At 47.3% G+C, this 17,549-nt stretch overlaps 1 protein-coding gene across 1 annotated transcript in view; it reads right to left on the reverse strand.

The window, feature by feature from the left end:
* Positions 1 to 5,544: 5,544 nt before the first annotated feature.
* The window catches only part of FAM78B (family with sequence similarity 78 member B), an 88,800-nt gene continuing 76,795 nt past the window's right edge, over positions 5,545 to 17,549 (reverse strand). The window contains exon 4 of the transcript XR_010412181.1: positions 5,545 to 8,812. The gene's annotated coding sequence lies outside the window, so the exon portion shown is untranslated. The remainder of the gene's footprint in view (positions 8,813 to 17,549) is intronic.

Here is a 17,549-nt window from a genome sequence, read left to right on the forward strand (position 1 = left end):
CCCGACATGTTTGTTGAGTAAATAATGAAGGAATGGGTATTTCTGGGGGCTGAATAATTGGACTGAAGGGAGGCTCATCTTGCACCTCTGCTGAGGGGTGCTGCCTGGCCCTTCCCTGGTTGTGGGCCACAGGAGAAATCGCTGGGAAACTCCGCTGCTTGGTTTCCAAGCCCCTGCTCCCTGGACTCTGGGACCCCTGTCCTCTTTCATAGCAGATTCACGTCCCCCTACCAGACTCCAGTCACAGGCTTCCTCGTGGGCTCATCTGGGGGCTTGGTACTCAAGAGGTAGTGTCCTGCTCCTCTTCCCATCCCCCACATAGTAGGTACTCCTAGGAGGTTTGTTCAACTGAATGGGCCCCCCACTCCCTGTTTCTGAGGGGCCGCCTCATCACATGCAGTAGTTCCCTAGCATGAGTTGGCAACAGAGGTGTTCAACAGGGATATAAGAATGTCCTTGTTCACAGCCTCTGGTTTCTGCCTCTGTGAACTCACCAGCAGGGAGATCTCTCCCTAGAGGGGAGGAGGCAGTGCGGAGTTGGGGTCCCTAGTCGGCTTTGGTGCTGTTTCTTCCACTGCTTTGGGCGATGGCCTCCCTGCCCCTGGGATCCCAGGCTGTGTGGTTACTGAGCGACTCAGCGCCCCAGACCCACCACCCCCAACTTCTAATTCCTACTAAGGGGCACTGCTCCTCCTGGGGTGGGGGAAGCTCTCTTAAAGACATGGGATTTGGGGGGCGGTCCTTATAACCATCAATTTAATACACTGGAATTCAGAAGAAGTAGCCCAAGTCAACTCAGAAATGCTCAGGGACAAACTCTCCAGCCTGCAGTGTTTGCTGCTGCCTTGTGGACCCCTCTGTTTGGGGTGGGAGAGGCATGTTAGGAAGGAAAGAATAGCTCCCCACCAAAGACCATTTTTCACTCTCTCAGAATCTTTTTTTTTTTTTAAGATTTTATTTATTTATTTGAGAGAGTGAGAGAGAGAAAAAGAGTACACGAGAGGGGGGAGGGTCAGAGGGAGAAGCAGACTCCCCGCCGAGCAGGGAGCCCGATGCGGGACTCGATCCGGGGACTCCAGGATCATGACCTGAGCCGAAGGCAGTCGCTTAACCGACTGAGCCACCCAGGCGCCCCTCTCTCAGAATCTTAACAGAAGATCCCTACAGCTTTGGTTGGAGCCCATTTCTCTGTCTTTCCTCAGTGATAGGAAAATAATTGGTTCCCATCATCTTCAGTGTAGATGCTCTCACTAGAGTGAATAATTGCTACACCTCAGACGGCGCTGCTGGGTGGAGACACAGACACATTCCTGAACTTTGCGGATAGATTCTATTTAAACTATTTTGTGTCTTTGTCAGGCTATGCACATGAAGTTTTAGTTTGGAAACTATGACCATCGTGGTTCTAGCTTCTCCCACATGCTTCTTGCTTATTCCGGGATTTGTTTCATTTTCTGTCTTGGTTCATTCTCTATCCTTCCCTATGAAAATGAGGCTTGCCCGCTTCCTTCATGCTGACCCTGGGCTTATCAAGTATCTTTGTGTTTTGGGTGGTTTTGTCCCACTTCCCTTGGCATCTTGACAGTGAGGAACTGCAGAAGCAGGGAAGGGACACTTCTGCACACCCTCCAAGCTGGGAGGATGGCTGAAGAGGCTACTTACTGTCTTCCCTTGTTGTTCTAAAGTCTCTCACCCTGACCGTGGGGAGAGGAGAGCAGGCAACCTCTGGCAGCTCTACGAACCATTTCGGAAAAGAGAGTATGCTTCTTGTCTTAGTCAGTTGGGACCGCTATGAGAACACCATAAATTGGATTGCTTGACCAACAGACATTTCCTTCTCACAGTTCTGGAGGCTGGAAGTCCAAGATCAGGTGGCCGCATGGTGTGGTTCTAGTGAGGGAGCTCTTCCTGGTTTCCTCACTTGGGGGAGAAAGAGAGCGAACGAGTGAGAGCGAGAGCAAGAGAGCACAAGTGAGTGAGCTAGGGTCTTTTCATCCCTTTATAAGGGCACCACGCCCACCAGGGAGGCTCCTTCCCCATGACCTCATCCAAACCTGATCACCTCTCCAAGACTAAAATACCCCCCAAACCTAATTACCTCCCAGTCTCCAAATACCATCACTGTGGGTGATATGCTTTCAACATAGGCATTTTGGGGGACACGCTCAGTGCATAGCAACTTCCTGCCTATAGTTTTTATCTTCTAAGCTTTCCCAGAAGCTGAATTCATTCTTACTTACTAGGTTAGACTGATGGGCGCAGGACCAGCTGCCTTTCAGACCAGCATGACACTTCTTTCTGCTCCATGGTGAGCATCCTCCAATGGCTGAGATAACAAAGGGAAGCCAGAGGCCTGGGATGGGACAATAAATCCAACTGCTTGTTTGTCGCCACACCCACACCCCTGGGATCCGTCACATGAATGTCCTTTTCTCCACACACAGGGCTCAGAAGCTCCTGGCAAGGACCATGTCCCAGTGCTTCTTCAGCACATTTTGTGTAGTTATGTGCATGCTTTCGTAGAGTACCTGCAAGTGGGCTTGCTCTGAATCCAGTTGGAATCAGATAATTAGTTTACAGACAGAAAATATATACTGTTTTAATTTTCCCAACTTGAGTAAGGATTGCTTTGGGAGTTGTGTGCAGCATGCTGTAAAAATAACTCTTTTTAATTATATTTATTTACTTAATGAATCACACCAATAGCAGGTAAGTGGGGTGTTGAGGCAGCCCGCGGAGTTGCCCAAAAGTGTCATTTGTCCCATGCCTTCTGATTTATAATGTAATTTCACATCCAGTCTTATCTTCTGTTTGCAGGGAACTTTTCTAGGTTGCGTACACCTAGTAAGAGGCAATGCTGGGTCTCAGTTTTGAATCTTTGGGCTTCATGTCTTGTGCTCTTTCCACGTTCATTGGGGACATCATACAAGGGAGTCAGGAGAGCCTGACTCTTAGTAGCCATGTGGCCCTCGGGGGCCACTTCACCTTGCTCAGCAGCAGTCAGTGAAGGCTCCACAAGTTGCCCGAGATAGGAGGTGATCAACCTGAGACTGCCTTGGAGAGTGTGAAGTGATCCTTCCGTGGCCCAGGGCACCTCCTGATGCATAGGTTAAATGGGAGAGGGCATGATTACTATTGTTCTTATTAGTAAATGCAATTGGCAGCTGCTTCTTGGCATATGGCCCAGATAGAAAAGCACCTGGAAGCTGATCTTCCTGAACTCTTGATCCCCCTTCTCTGTTCTTGTCCCCTCCCATTGAACCTCTCACCACATAACATACAATTTCCTTATTCATTATGTCTATCGCCTATCTCTCCCTCCACTAGAATGGCAGTTCCAGGAGGGATGGGTTTTTTGTCTGTGTGATCCTGAGGACTGCTCAGCATCTAGAATAGTGTCTGGTACATGCTGGTCACTTAATAAGTATTTGTTGAAATAAATAAATCTCTTGCTCTGCAGATCACTCCAGTGGTCTCCTTATTTATGCAAACAGGGGCTTCAGGGAGAGGGCAAGGCAGAAGTGGATCAGCTTGCCTAGGAGATCTGGGCCTTTCTGTAAGTCAGGGAATGAGACCCAATTCCCTTTCCTAGGTTTGAAGTTGGGACACCCGTGGGGATCTCCAAGGGACCCATACTTGGGCTCAGAGCAGGAAGAGTGCTAAGGTCACTGACTTGGGTGGGCGGACAGGGCTTTAGGTTGTTGAACTGGGTGTAACATAGAGGTTTAGAAAGTTGTGAGGAAGGTGGTTTCAGCACAACATGGGATGGATTTTAGAAGGGCCTCCGGTTCCCAGCACCCTTGGCATCGTTTCTCTTTGAGAACAGTGACTGAGCAGAATATGGTGTCCAAAGCCGTACCAAGGTGATAACTTTTGTCCTGGGCATCCCAGCAACAGTGAACTGCTATCTTCCCTCAGCTGGTGGGAAGGGAAGGCAGCAATGGATGAACATGACCGTGTTCTTTCTGTTTGGTGTTTCGGCTCTCTTTGGGATGAGTTCAGGACACAGGGTTACTGAGAAATTGGGGGTGGGTGGGTTGAGGAGCCTCAAGAAGGGATTACTGAACTCTCTGCTAACAGGGCCTAAGAAAGTTCAGGTAATTAATTTGAAAAATAAAGCAAATGTGATCATATTTGTGCCATAAGTTGATTAGGCAGGTTGTACCATTTCTTCACATAGGTAGCAATAAATATACAGTTTTTGTTTGACTATTCTTTGTTCCCCCAAATTTCTTCTTTAAGTGTGTGTGTGTGTGTGTGTGTGTATATATATATATATATATATATTTTAAATCAAATACATCATTGTTTCCTCTTCTAAACCATTATGGAGTTTAACATAGAATTTTACAGTTTCTTTTAGCGAGAAAGAAATACCACTTATTTTCAAGTTTGCCTCAACTGTCACTATGTTCCCAACCCTCATTTATACGTTTGAGCTTTATACATGTACACACACAGACACACAGACACACACACACTCGGTGTGTTCAGCCATCACCAGGGCAGTGTTTATTTCTTAAAATAAATTAATTAGGAAAAAGTGCCAATTGCCCTTTCACACAGGATATACTTCAGATTATGCTTTTTACTGGAGAAGATGCAGGAATCCCATTTCCGAAATGTGCCTCTATGGCTGCTTCCCACAGAACTGTGCATGTCCTGCTTGGCTCACTTGGTGGGGGGGGGGGGGTCCTACTTATAAATACATATGTTTAAAATTGTACCGCCCCTCACCCCAGGAGAGGCATGATAGATAACATTTCTTCCCCCTAGTGGAAACCACTATTTACCATTCTTTGAGTATCTGGGTCTCCTTCTTGCTTTTCCTCTTTTGAATGGTGAGAGAGAAAGAGAGAGAGAGAGAGAGAGAAAGAGAGAACAAATATGAATTTTTGACTCCTAGCCCTCTTAAAACTGCTGACCCCTTAAAAGGGTCCCATTTCTTGTGGCAAATAGCCATGATAGCTCTGAATAAAAGGTCCAATAGAAAGAACAGCTGTTAGCCCGATGACACCAAGCACTTGCCAGCCAGGTGCTTACTTCCAGCAGAAAAGCAGGGTGAGGAGGAGGCGGGAGAGGCAGGGGTGGGGTGCGGGGGTGGGTGCTGTGGCCGGCCAGGGCTGGAGAGCTGTGCTCCCCAGTTCCTTCCCATCTGCAGAGTGTTCAGAATCCACGTGCACGCCAAGATCTCCATCCCAACTACACTTCCCATTGTTGCCCAGATAGGTCTGACCATTAAAAAACGTGACTCGAGGGAGAGAAGGCGATATCCCAGAAGCCTTAACTACCTTTGGGAGCTCAGACTCTTCACGTTATCTTGTTTAAGTAGAATCCTAGGTGGCAAGTGTTGAACTAAGGGGAAATCATTTAGCAAAGGCAAAGCAGAAACTGACCAAAGGGTGCTCTAAAGAGGAGTAGTGGTGGGGAGGGGATAAAGGGCAAGGTTTGCCCTCTTCTTTTCTAGAATGTTCTCCCCTCCCCAGTTTCATAGCACTAAGTTGGCCTTAGCCCACCAGTTGTCCTAATGGGCAGGACTCTTGCATCTGCCCTCTGTACGTCCCAGAGCTGCTTATTCTGAGGCCTCCCCAAGGCTTTAAAACAAAACAAAACAAAACAAAACCAGCCGCTGCATCTTTAATGACCAAATTAAAGAGAAAAGATACTTTGTTGTTGTTGAATACATACTGTATTTAACTTTTTTTAATCCCAGAGAAGTGAAATGCAACATCTGTTTGAGTTTATGTAACATCCAAAGACTGACGACTCAGAATTTCCTAATTGAAGTCATTTTTAAGGCACTCTGCAGAGCCAGCTTTCGTCTCTTCCTTGGGTGGCTTTTTCTCCAAACTGCAGCAGAATACCCGGTTTCTCTTTCTTCCAAGTGATACACACATGCTCATGCTTTTCACCTGCTCTTTGTCCAGACAACACCGAAAAACAGCACAATTCCAAACGGGAAACAGTGAAGGAAGGAAATACATCTGTTGGAGGGCACGGGGGGAGGGGGGCACAGAGAGGACACTTTTGAGTAAATTAACTGATGGGGTGGTAGCAGAAAAGAGAAGGAGCAGCAGGGAAATGGAACAGGGTGGGGTGGGCCAGGTGGCTGGCAGCCAGTGAAATACAGGCTACATTTCCCAGTGAGGTTTAAATTAATTTAGCTGTTCCTTCTTCTTTTTCTTCTTCTTCTTCTTTTTTTTTTTTCATTTGTAAAATTCGGGCCAATATAAGGGAGGAGTGTCAACATTCTGGAAAGTGTACATAGGTAAGTGTGCTTGCTTGTGCTCATGTACTTATGAAGGGTTGATCTTAGAGATAAGTGTGGTTGGGGGGCTCTAAAAAGCTCCCCTGATAAAAAATAATCTCCCTTACTGGCCCACTGCTGTGCCTGAGATACCCACTGTTAGAGCCACTCCTTCGGATTAAGGCATTATCTGTAGCCCCAATTAAAACATGAATGTCACCTGGGAGGGGTAACCCTCAACTCTTTAGCACCCACTGACTGAACTGTCTGTCACCTATCAGAGAGTAGGACCCTGAGAGATGGGACATAGGGCAGGGACATTCTGACTAATGGGGAAAGAAGGCTTGGTGGTATGGAATGCAGAGGGGACAGGCTGGGCAACGGAGGGTGTGTGTGAACTAGTACTCGCCCCAGGAAATTACTCAGATGGGGGAGATCAAGTACGAAAAAAACCTCTTCCCACATCCCAGGTTTCCCTGGACTGTGTGTGTGTGTGTGTAACAGTTTGTATATATTACAACATTCTTGTGTATATATCTAATATGGAAATCACCTAGGCCCATTTATGAACATGGTACATCTCTGTGGATCTCGGTTTGTATGCAGCTGATGCACATCACACACATACACACGTATGCATCACACACATACACACGCATTTACTCACACTCAGTGGAGATCTTGTAAAGTGTGAAGGGGGAGATGTCTCTTCTCAGCCATTTGGGATTTGGATGCTGCACAACTGTTGGGGAAAGAACTGGCTTGGGGTAATGAGACTCCTTCCTCTGTTACCAGTTGACCCTCATTCAATTCAGGTGGCTCTGCAGAAATAGCCAAGCCTTGGGTTATCAAGACTCAGCACGGGCCTTCCCATCAGGATTGGGATTTGGAGACATAAATGTCACCCAAGTGCCCTTTAAACCTTTGGAGTTGGGGAGTCTGGGGCAGATGAAAAGAGAATCTGGTGGGGAGTGGGTTTCTATTCCTAGAAAAGCTGGACACCGTTTGAGAGCCCCCGGGCTGGGTGTAGGCACCAGCCTCAGGGTGCAAAATGGTGGGACCTGCCAACTCTCCAGGGATCCACTCAGGTTGGTTGACCTGATGGGTAAGGTTGAGTGAGGAGGAGGGGCTGGAGAAATGGGAAGAGAGTTCTCATTCCCCAGTGGCCACTCCCATTCTTGGCAAGGCAGAAAGCTCCGGAAATAGAGGATGAAGGATGTGGATGGGTGGGAGGGACGAAGGGAAAAAACACTAGAAGTGCTTCTCAACCCTAGCCTCACATTAGGATCATCTGGGGGTACTTTTAAAAACACCCATGCCCAGGCTCTATCCCCAGATTCTGCTGTAATGAGTTGGAGAGGGGACCGGGTATGGATGGTTTTTAAGCTCCTCAGGCATCTCTAATGTGCATGTGGACTTCAGAAGGCGGCACCAGAGCAGAAGGAAAAATCTAGATCCGAGGTGGCCAGGCTGCAGCTGACTGCCCCCCCCCCTCCCGGTCCGCCCCACGTGCACACAGAGCAGGGGAGGGGTTATGCTGTGAGGGGGAGGGGAGGGCGGGATGCTGGGAGCTTCTACTTGGACAGTTGACCCTCTTTCTGCTGATTTGTATGGCTTTATTGCCTCACTAGAGCTGGTGGTTTCTAACCCCACTTCTGGCTGAAAATCTGGTTGGGGTAGAAGTGTTTGGGCACAGAGAGAGAAATCCCCCCTCTGTTTTTTCTGTGGCTTCAGAGAGGAGTCACTCACTGTGCTCTCCAGGGCCAAGAAGACAGATTCCGGGGCTGGACGCCTCAAAGATGGGAGTGGGTTTTCTGCTGTATAATAAATACATATTTTATAAATGAATCAACCAGTAAGCAAGCCAACCAATAAACCAATAAATAAAACAATGCACACCATTTTTCCCCTCTTAGGGTGGCTCTCCCCTCCCCACATCGATCCTGCTGACATACACTTGCCCTTGGTCACCTGAAGACACCCAGCCTGGTCATGCCAGGGAAGCAGGACTGCTTTGGCCCTAGCTCCAAGGATCAGAGAAATCTCAAGAGCGTATCCACACTGGCCCCCCATGTGGAGAAGGGAGGAAAAGGGGAGATATGCATTCCCGCTGTTTCAGACCCAAAAGCGTAGGGAGGGAAGGCAAGAGTTTGGGAACCAAGGCTGGGCCATGTTAGGTGTCTGAAGTCCAGGCTGACCAGCTCTTCCTCCCTGGGCAGCTTCACTTTAGAGGGTCGGGGATGGACTTGAGATCTGGATGGACCCAATCTTTCCACACAAAAAGATACAGCAGACACAGCTCCCACTTCAGCACAGCCCGCCAAGAGCCGAGCCGAGCCCAGCCAGTCCATGGGGAGTGCTGCATGACCCGTGCTTTGGTAGGAGGGGGTACAGCTCACGGGATGGGAGGATGGCTAGGAGACAGGGAGAATGGCACTCGTTTTAATGGGAAATCAGCTGTCCAGGTCTTCAGCTTCTAGAACCACCAGCCATGGCTCATTTCCTCCTCTTTAGTCTCTGCCATGTGGTTCTGCTTGCTGGACGTGCCTTGTCCTACTAGGTGACCTGTATGTGCACATGGAAACATGTAAATAAGATGGGCATGAAGACAGTGACCAAAGAATGTCATTCCTTAAAAGCAGATGGTTATAATCTGGCTTTATAGATTTCAAGGGGACAACGACCCTGCAATTTTATGTGAAGTTATTGGGACTTATTTACATATGCATTTCTCTGTAAAGATGGTCTATAGTATTTATGTGGGTCTTAAAAAATGATTAAAAACTAAAATAATATTAAGGGATTCCAGATCATCCATAGGTGTTATCCACCAGCAAGGCACAAAGGGATCTAAAGAAATGGGTGGGAATTCCAGACCCCCCACCCCCCTGCCTTGTTTTTCAGCATCTGAAGGCACAAGGAGATTTGCAAGACTCGCTGATTCACCAGAACCCTGTGGCTTACCCCAAATTCCTGTGCCTGGGCGCACACTCCAACTGCACTAAAATTTCTCGAGTGTAGGTCTATACTACTCAACTTGAAGTTGTCAGTCAGTTTGTCTTTTTAAGACAAACTTGCTGCCACTATTTTTGTGTGTGGGTGGGTATTTGTATATATCACTTTAATAGTTATGGTCCTAAAGAAGGGGGCGAACTGAATCTTTCAAATAAAAAGAGTACTTTTGAATGCATGGAAGGAAGAGTTGCTCCGAGGTAAATCCAAGCACCAGGCATCCTCCTCTTTCTTCCCTGATCATTTTTTCTGCTTTGTGTCTTTGGATTTTTGATATACTGGCTCTGCTTACAGGGATGCACAGCAGAACGAGTTTTTCCAACAACAAATGAACACCATTGCATTTTCAGAATGTCTGCATGGTTTCAATTTCAAGAAGAAAACAAATCCCTGGTTCTTACAGAGGTTGTCAAATAAACTCGTTCCAGTTGTTTGAAGTTTGCAGACAACCACATTGTATGTACAAATGGGGACTTAATAGCCTATAAGCCATTCTAGAAACGGTTCCTCCATACACCCTGTACTCTAGCTGTTGTGCCCTAGTGTACCCAGTGCCTGTCCCCCGCCCCCTGCAGCGAGTGAGTGGTCAGAGGCACTGAGAGTGCTAGGCTCTGCTGGCCCTTGATATCTTGCATGGCACAGAATGACAGACGTGGGGGATGATGGCGGAAGTTGGGACGTGACATGGGCACTCGTGTGCAGAAGCCTTGAGACAACCTCGGAGGCTGTGCGCTGCTCATGGACCATACTGGAGAGAAGCCTGTGTGCAAATGTCACATCATTGTGACAACTGCTTTATATGACCATTATATTCATTATTATAATGTTCATATCTGTTAACTGTATTCAACTTACTATACAGTAAGGTTACCTTTGGGTTAGCATAATTTTGGTACAGGAAATATTTTAACTGCATGGTTGAGTTTTATCTCTCAGTTTCCCCCAGGAAACTCTGCCAATGTGTTCTCACAAGCTTAAAAATTTCGGGGGGCTGACTGTGGCACTGAGAACAGGACTTCTTCCCATTTCACAGATGGAAACGTGAAGATGCCTTGCATGAGACCTGCATATTAAGGTCCATTCAAAAGGACCGGTCTCCTGGTCCCTGACACCATCCTGAGCATTTGAAGGAGGGAGCTGGCTTGGGAAGTGCCTCCTTCTTTCCTGAAAAGGAAAGGACAAGATCGTTTTGAATCCAAATGAGTTTAGAGCTGCTTATTTTCTCACAACAAAGGCCCCTATTTCCTTTCTGATGAATGTGCCCAAAAAAGGCATTTTCCTTTGTTTGATTTTGTGAGTGACTCTTGGGAGCAGATTTTTTTTTTTTGCTGTTTTCAGAAGACCCATGACATTTTTCAGGTGAGACAGCAGATGAGTCTTCAACCCTAAGGCATGTGTGTGTGTACGTGCATGTGCATATGTGTGCGTGTGTATGCATGTGCATAGGTGTACATGCACATGTGTGTGTGCACGCACACGTGCACATGCATGTACACGTGGGGTGTGCGTGTGTACATGCATGTGTGTGTATGTGTGCGTGTGTATGCACACGTGCACTGCACACGAAGAGCTAGGTGGTGTAGAGCCTAAGTCCCCGTTCATCTGATATGCATATGCAGGGCCCTTCTTTCTTTCCTAATTAATTAGAAGTAATAGCTTTCTATAGTTTCTGGTACATGAGGGAGTGAAGTGGGAAATAATTTAATTGGCTGTCTTGCTTTCAAAGACCAGTTTAATGAAATAGTTCTCAGCCTGAAGTGCATGTATTATCTTTCCTGTTATTTTTCCAATTAACATTTCATTGGATCATGTCTGTGTGGAATATTCTAATTGGTTTGGAGGGTGGGGGTGAGGGGACAAGAGCAGATGGAGAGATAACCAGCTGTTTCTCCCATCACCAGAGCCTGTGTATGTGTGGATGAGGCTGTAGGCTCTCCCTAGTGCCTTTCCTTGGAAGAGATCAAACAACACGACAGAATGCTGCTTGTCTCCTCACCCGTCCTCACCAAGTCCTCGTGCCGGAAAGGCGTCTTCCCCTCACAGGCAGACTAAGGGAGCGCTTGTTAAACTTCTGGGGTTACTTGTGATGTATGGCACCAAAGGAGAGGATGAGTGGTGCCCAGAGCTTCCTGTGAGCATCGTCTCCCTCTGGGCAGGGGCTCTGTTTAGTCTGGCACATAGTAGATGCTCCGTATAAACACTTGCTGGGAGAATGAGTATCCCGAGGGATCTCACGGGAGCCACCCCTACCCTCCCTTCCTGTGAAGAAAGCAGCATGTAGACGGTGGCACAGAGCAGGGCTGGGAGCAGGGTGAGGGAAGCCAGGCATCCAGGGCAGACACCGCAGGGCGTTCGTGCTCAGCAAGTGCAGAGCCAGTCTTTGCACAAACCTGCATCGAGGGCCTTCTGAAATTTTTGCACCCTGGGCGCCTGGTTGGTTCACCCTCATCCTGAGCCGGGCCTGAGGCAAAGTATTCTGCCGTCCTTCCTGTCTCCTCCCTGTTCCCAGAGACATGGGGCATCAGCCAGCCTGAGACCAGCCCCCCATGTAGCCATCTTGCTGTTTGAATGCTTCGCATGCCCTGTCAGAGCCCCCCATGGTCCCCAGGGGTGTCCAAGGGCAGCTGGGCCACTGCTCTGGGTCTCGGCCTTCTCCCCTCAGCGCTGTAATGCCATAGCGTCTATTTTCCCTTCTCTCGGCATTTCACTCAGCGGCTTTAAGGACTGAGCCACATGTTCTGGGTTAGCTAAGGACCCCTGGGAGCCCGGAGGCAGAGGAGAGGCTCCTGCGTGTGGCCATGTGGACTGCTGCCCAGAGGCCTGGCTTCATATTTATCCCGGTGAGAAGAGCGGGTGGTTTCTCTTCTGGACCACTCCCCAGCTGGGCCAGATTACCTCTCTCCTCAGAGGGCCCGTGATGCTGGGTCTGGCTGGGGAGGGGTGCAGTGGGGTATGTGGGGCCAGGGGGCCTTGGGAAGCAGTCCTGAGGCAAGCTGCATGGCTGGTCCAGGTGGGGCCATGTGGAATGGGGCCACAGCAGGCAGGGTGGGCAGAGAGGGACCATAACCACGTATGCCCGCCATGTGGTGGGACAGCCTGGGGGGTGGAACATTTGAAGAAACATATCCTTTTATTTGCATACTCAGAGCCAGATCTGTAATGCGACCTCCAAACTGTGGTGTCCTAGCCAAGATCTGGGGCATCAGAAACTGTGTAGAGACAGGACAGTGGGAGATCCCCACCCCCAACACTATATATATATTTTCCCCCTCTGTATCAGTGGAAATCCACAGAAAGGTGTATGTGTGTGTGTGTGTGTGTGTGTGTGTAAAATTATTATTATCACCATTTACTGCCTCTGTATCTCTTGCCTGAGCTCACAACAGGAAAAGGGCCCCTGCCCCTGGCTGGCTTCTCTAGGTGGCTTAAACCAGGCAAAGTGTGCTGGGATTTCAAGTTTGGCCCAGATCTGATGTTCAGCCTCCTTTCCTTTCCAAAGGCTTCTTGGAGTTGCAGCTACAAATTCTGCCCAGAGCTGCTTCCTACAGGGCTACGTAGTGGTCTCCTTTCTTTTCCTGACTGCCAGGGTCCAGGCCTCTCCAGCAAGGTGTTTGGGGGCAAGGGGGGGTTGGGGAGCTCAAACCCCACCACCCTCCACTGAGGCCAGGCTTACTTGGCGGGCAGAGTGGGTTTCCCTGAAATGGTTTTGGGCTTCCTAGTAGATGGAACTTGAAATCGTGCAATTAGCTCTGGGCCTTGTGATTCTACCAATGTGACAATACCTTACAACAGGCAGCATGTTAGACATTTTGGGAGTGTTTCCAGACATCATCCCCCTGTGTCTTCCTGACTGTGATGTTGGCTGGGTTGTATTAGTGGCTCAGTTAACAGAAGAGCAAATGGAAGCCCAGGTGAATTAAATGATTTGCTCAAGGTCTAGTTCACCAGCTGGATCGCAAGTCACGCTGAAGTCCTGGGCTCTGGCCTCCAACTTCAGAGCACCCAAAAGGGCCTCCCTTCCAATGAGGAATAGGAGAGAAATCACCTGAAGGCACAGAGCCTGGGATAGCTGAACCCAGACTCTTCCGGAGAGCTGATTCTGTCTTAAACTGCATCCAGGGATCAATCAAAAAGGATCAATTTCTGCATTCCTAAAAAGACACCCTCTCCTAGTTAGTCAGCCTTGCCCAAGGAACAGCAGTGGCTGGACAAACAGAGAAAAAATGCTTGCATTGAACGAAGGAGAGAATGTTCCATGAGAATGGAGTGCAGGTATGCAGCCAGAAGACCGAAGCTCAACTCCTCTGTGCACTACTAACATTAGGGTGACCTTGGACAGGTCACTTGACCTTTCTCCTCAAATCCTTCATCTGTAAAATAGGGACATAGGGCAGCTCTTACTGGATCATTGAGACAAAATGACAGAATCTCTGTGTCTGTGCTGTGTAAAGTGTAACATACCAAAGGGGAGTTGTTGTTGTTAATAATAAGGATAGAAAGATTAGGCCAATACTAAGATTTCCTCTCTTCAACAGAACTCTTTTTTACTCTATGTAAAGGACAGGAAAAACCCTTTGTGAACTGTAAAGCATGGTATGCCTGGAAGGAATCGTTAGCAGGACTGAGGTTAGCAGTAGGATGCATCGGGGAGGGAGCACGGCCCTGGCCCTCAGCTCCCCAGACACATTCCTGTAAAAGTGTTTGAGGATGGCCAAATAACCTTGGCTGTCCTCTGGCCACTGAGCTGGCAAGTCTCCTGTAGGCCTTCTAGAGGCAGATGTCCTACTGGGAAAACTGGAACCAGATGTACTCAAGATCTCAAAAGAAATTAATGGCAGTAAGACTCTGGGGTAAAAATATCTGTGTGCACTGAGCTTGCTCACTCAGCTCCCTTTCTATCTGAGGATCATTTAGGCTTAATTATAGAGTTCAGGCGTTCATTGGGTTTTTGATTAATTTTCTTTTCAGCTTGAGGAGTGTGTGAGTGTAGTGGGTCTGTGTGTGTGTGTGTGTGTGTGTGTGTTTACATCTTTCTTTGCAACGCAGTTGGGAGCTGGCTCTGGCAATGCCTAATTGTGCCCTCAGTTCTAACAAGAACATTCAATGTGCCAACCAGAACTCCGAAAGCCGTCGTTTGCACTGCCTCCGCCCCAGGGGCCGCTCCTGCCACATGGAGGGATGGTGGCCGGCAAGGTCTCGCTCAGCTGGGACCTCAGCTGCGGAATGCATGCTTTCCTCCTCCTTTTGTGCTTATGGGTTGTTGAAGGGGCTCTGAGACGAGGAGAGCCGACTTCCTCCTCTACTAATGACCAGGGCTGTGCTGAGAGCTGCCAGATGACCGCAGCTCCCCCACCCTGCAGCCCCTGACAGGCATTCTTGGGGGGCTAGTCTCCCCGAGGATTACAAGGTTCTCTGCCTAAGAAAACACTGTTCGTCCTCTTATTTTTAATACGTCCACTCAGTAGTTGGTAGGGACTACGTGGCCGTGGAGGGGAACGTGGCATGCTTTCTCCCTTGCTTCCTTCTCTTTGGGTGCCCTCCAGGCAGGGAATGCGTGGGGAGGCCGCACAGTGCCGTGTCCTAGCATGGGATTTGGAGCCAAATGGCCCAGTTCGAATCCTAGCTCCTGACATTTCCTGTTTGTGTGCCCATGGATAAGTCACTTAACCCCTCTGGATCTCAATTTATGGTCTGTAAAATGGAGACAATAATATCAACAGCAAAAGTACACTCCCTGCAAGACTGTCTGGGGATGAGAAGAGGCATGGAGAAGCCTTTGGTAAAATACTCTATAAATCACAGTTCTCTTATTTTACTGCTCAGGATTGCTGCTCAGAATGCGATTTTGCCCTATGCCCTTATTCATAGCACGAGGAGATGGGGTTGTAAAAAAGCCCAGGGAACGGGAGGTGGAGAGAGGACTAGCCTCCAACCTTCCATGGGCTGTGAACCAAAGCACTGACCTGGGAATACAAAGTCCATGCTGCCAAGGGCCCAGATTAAGAGTTCAATATCAAACAACTGTCATGGGTAAGAGGGAGTCTGGAATATTCATTTTTTTGACATAACAGTAACAAAGATTTCACCCTATTTTTAAAAGGGGAAATTCAATTGCCTCTAGTGCTGGAAGGGTGAATGGTTTAGGGCTAGACGCAGGAGAGGACAGTGGGTCTCAGGTAAGTGTGCCCATCTGTGCTATGAGATTTGGGAGACCCAGGCTCTTCTCTTGGCTCTGTTGCTAATTAGGTCTGTGACCCTGAACAGATGAACTAATTTAACTGGACCTCAATTTCCTTGAGATTGCGGAAGAAAAGATCTCAAAGGTGACTACATTTAAGATCTATTACCTGACAAAATGCTCTTTCCCACACGGAATTAAAAGGTCTTGTGCCACCAGAAACCATTGCATTATGTGTGTGTTCAGAATTAAGTATAGTCTCTTAAGTATATAAGACCACCCAACTAAAACCTGATCAAGGCACTGAATGAGCCTCTCTAAACTGATGGCCTCTGGCATCAGACCCCAGGGGTTCTCGGAGGAAGAAAAGCCTGGTGGGAGGATGGGGTGACCCCAGTAGAGATTTCAAGGTGAATTCTCTCTTGCTGGAGAGCCTTTCATTTGGCAATATCCTGACTAAGCTGAAAGGTAACGATCTAAGGATCACAGAAAGAAAAGGGATTGTTTCCTTGCAAAACCACTTTAACTTCAAAATAATCAGCTGTGGGGCAATGGAGCATTCTGCCCGGCTCATTCCAGAACCGAGAGACCCAACTGCACAGCTCGCAATAGTATCACCAACAATAATCATAATGTATATTTTGCCCAAGGGATTTTAACTTTTATAAGCACTTTCCTCTCTATTTTTCTCATTATTACATAATTTTCCAGAAAACTGGCCAGGTCACTTCTTTTCAAACTCTGAAAAGTGCAACTTTTCAGCAGGAACAAATCTAACTATGTATGCTGCCCCTTGCTTTCTACAGATATGCCCTTGAAGAAGTTATGCTATACGTAAATGTGATTGTGGAAGTCATATCTTGTTTTAATGGATGGGCAAGGGGAATTTAAAAACAGAAATCTTGTACAGGATTTTGTAATTCAATGATCATTTCTCATTAATCAGTGGTTTGTTGCAATTTTGGAATTTTAAATATCAGGTTTTCTTAGGATAGGGCCACATGGGTTAGATTCCAGGATTGGTGTCCTGGCATCCCATCTAATTCAATCAGAGGGAGAGTTTGTTGTTTCAGATGTCAAAGTGGAAAATAGGCAGGTTTATTTCAGCCATGGAGCTCTTTGGAGCTCTGATAAAAAACAAGGAAGCCTGGGAAGGACAGTGGAATCCAAATGTAACCGCTGAATTATTTTTAAATGGAATGTCTCTAGGTCTTCTGTGAGTCACTGATGTGTCATTAATGTGCTGTTATAAATAGCTCAGTTTGCCATCAATAACTAATCTATAAGAGAATAGCTGGTGGTTGGGTGTGAGGTTAACACTACATGATTTCAAGTGGATCTGTTAACCCTCTCTTGTAAATAAGCACCATCCCCTGGGACTAGAACCTGAAAGAAATTAGACTTAATTGCATTTTAAATAAAAGTAATAAGAAAGTCCTCCTGCTTTTTCTTCTCCACTCTCAGACTGTGGTAGAAGACATCATTGAAGCCAACCATAGGACTGTAATAATTACTCTGAACTTCAACTCTTTCACCTCTGAGATTAGGCTGCCAGTATCCATCCACAAAATCTACAATGACATTGTGACAGTTTTAAAATTATTTTGCTTGGGGGATTTTGAATGAAGAAACCGTGTGTGTGTGTGTGTGTGTGTGTATCACAATTTGCATGATTGAGAATAAAAGGAAAGGCTCTTTTCTGGGTGATGTAAGCTAGAAGAGCTGGGAAAGTCCTTATTGTAAAGATTGGAAACTCTCTAAAACATTTGATATTGGCCTGATTAAAGGAAATATGGTCTCTCATCCTTGATGGTTGGATCTCAGCCATATAGTCTTGCACAATGTGAGCAGCTCAGATTTTCTTTAAAGAGCTCTGAAGTTAAACATTATGAGGCACTTCCTCACAAGTGCTCATGCAGTTAAAGTTGAGCTTCTGTGAAATCAAGCTAAAGTAAACATATATAAAGTATATGTACTGGGCTACAAGGACATATGTAGGGACTGCTGGCACATGTGTTGGTCATGCTATCAGCATCCTGGTGTGTATGCTTGCATGTGTGCATGTATATACATGTGTGCATTCTGTATGTTCACATCGTTCAGAAGCTAAAA

Source organism: Mirounga angustirostris, unplaced genomic scaffold (assembly GCF_029215605.1).
Source record: "Mirounga angustirostris isolate CCGP_5_RB_7025 unplaced genomic scaffold, mMirAng1.0.hap1 SCAF_6, whole genome shotgun sequence".
NCBI classification, from domain to species: domain Eukaryota; kingdom Metazoa; phylum Chordata; class Mammalia; order Carnivora; family Phocidae; genus Mirounga; species Mirounga angustirostris.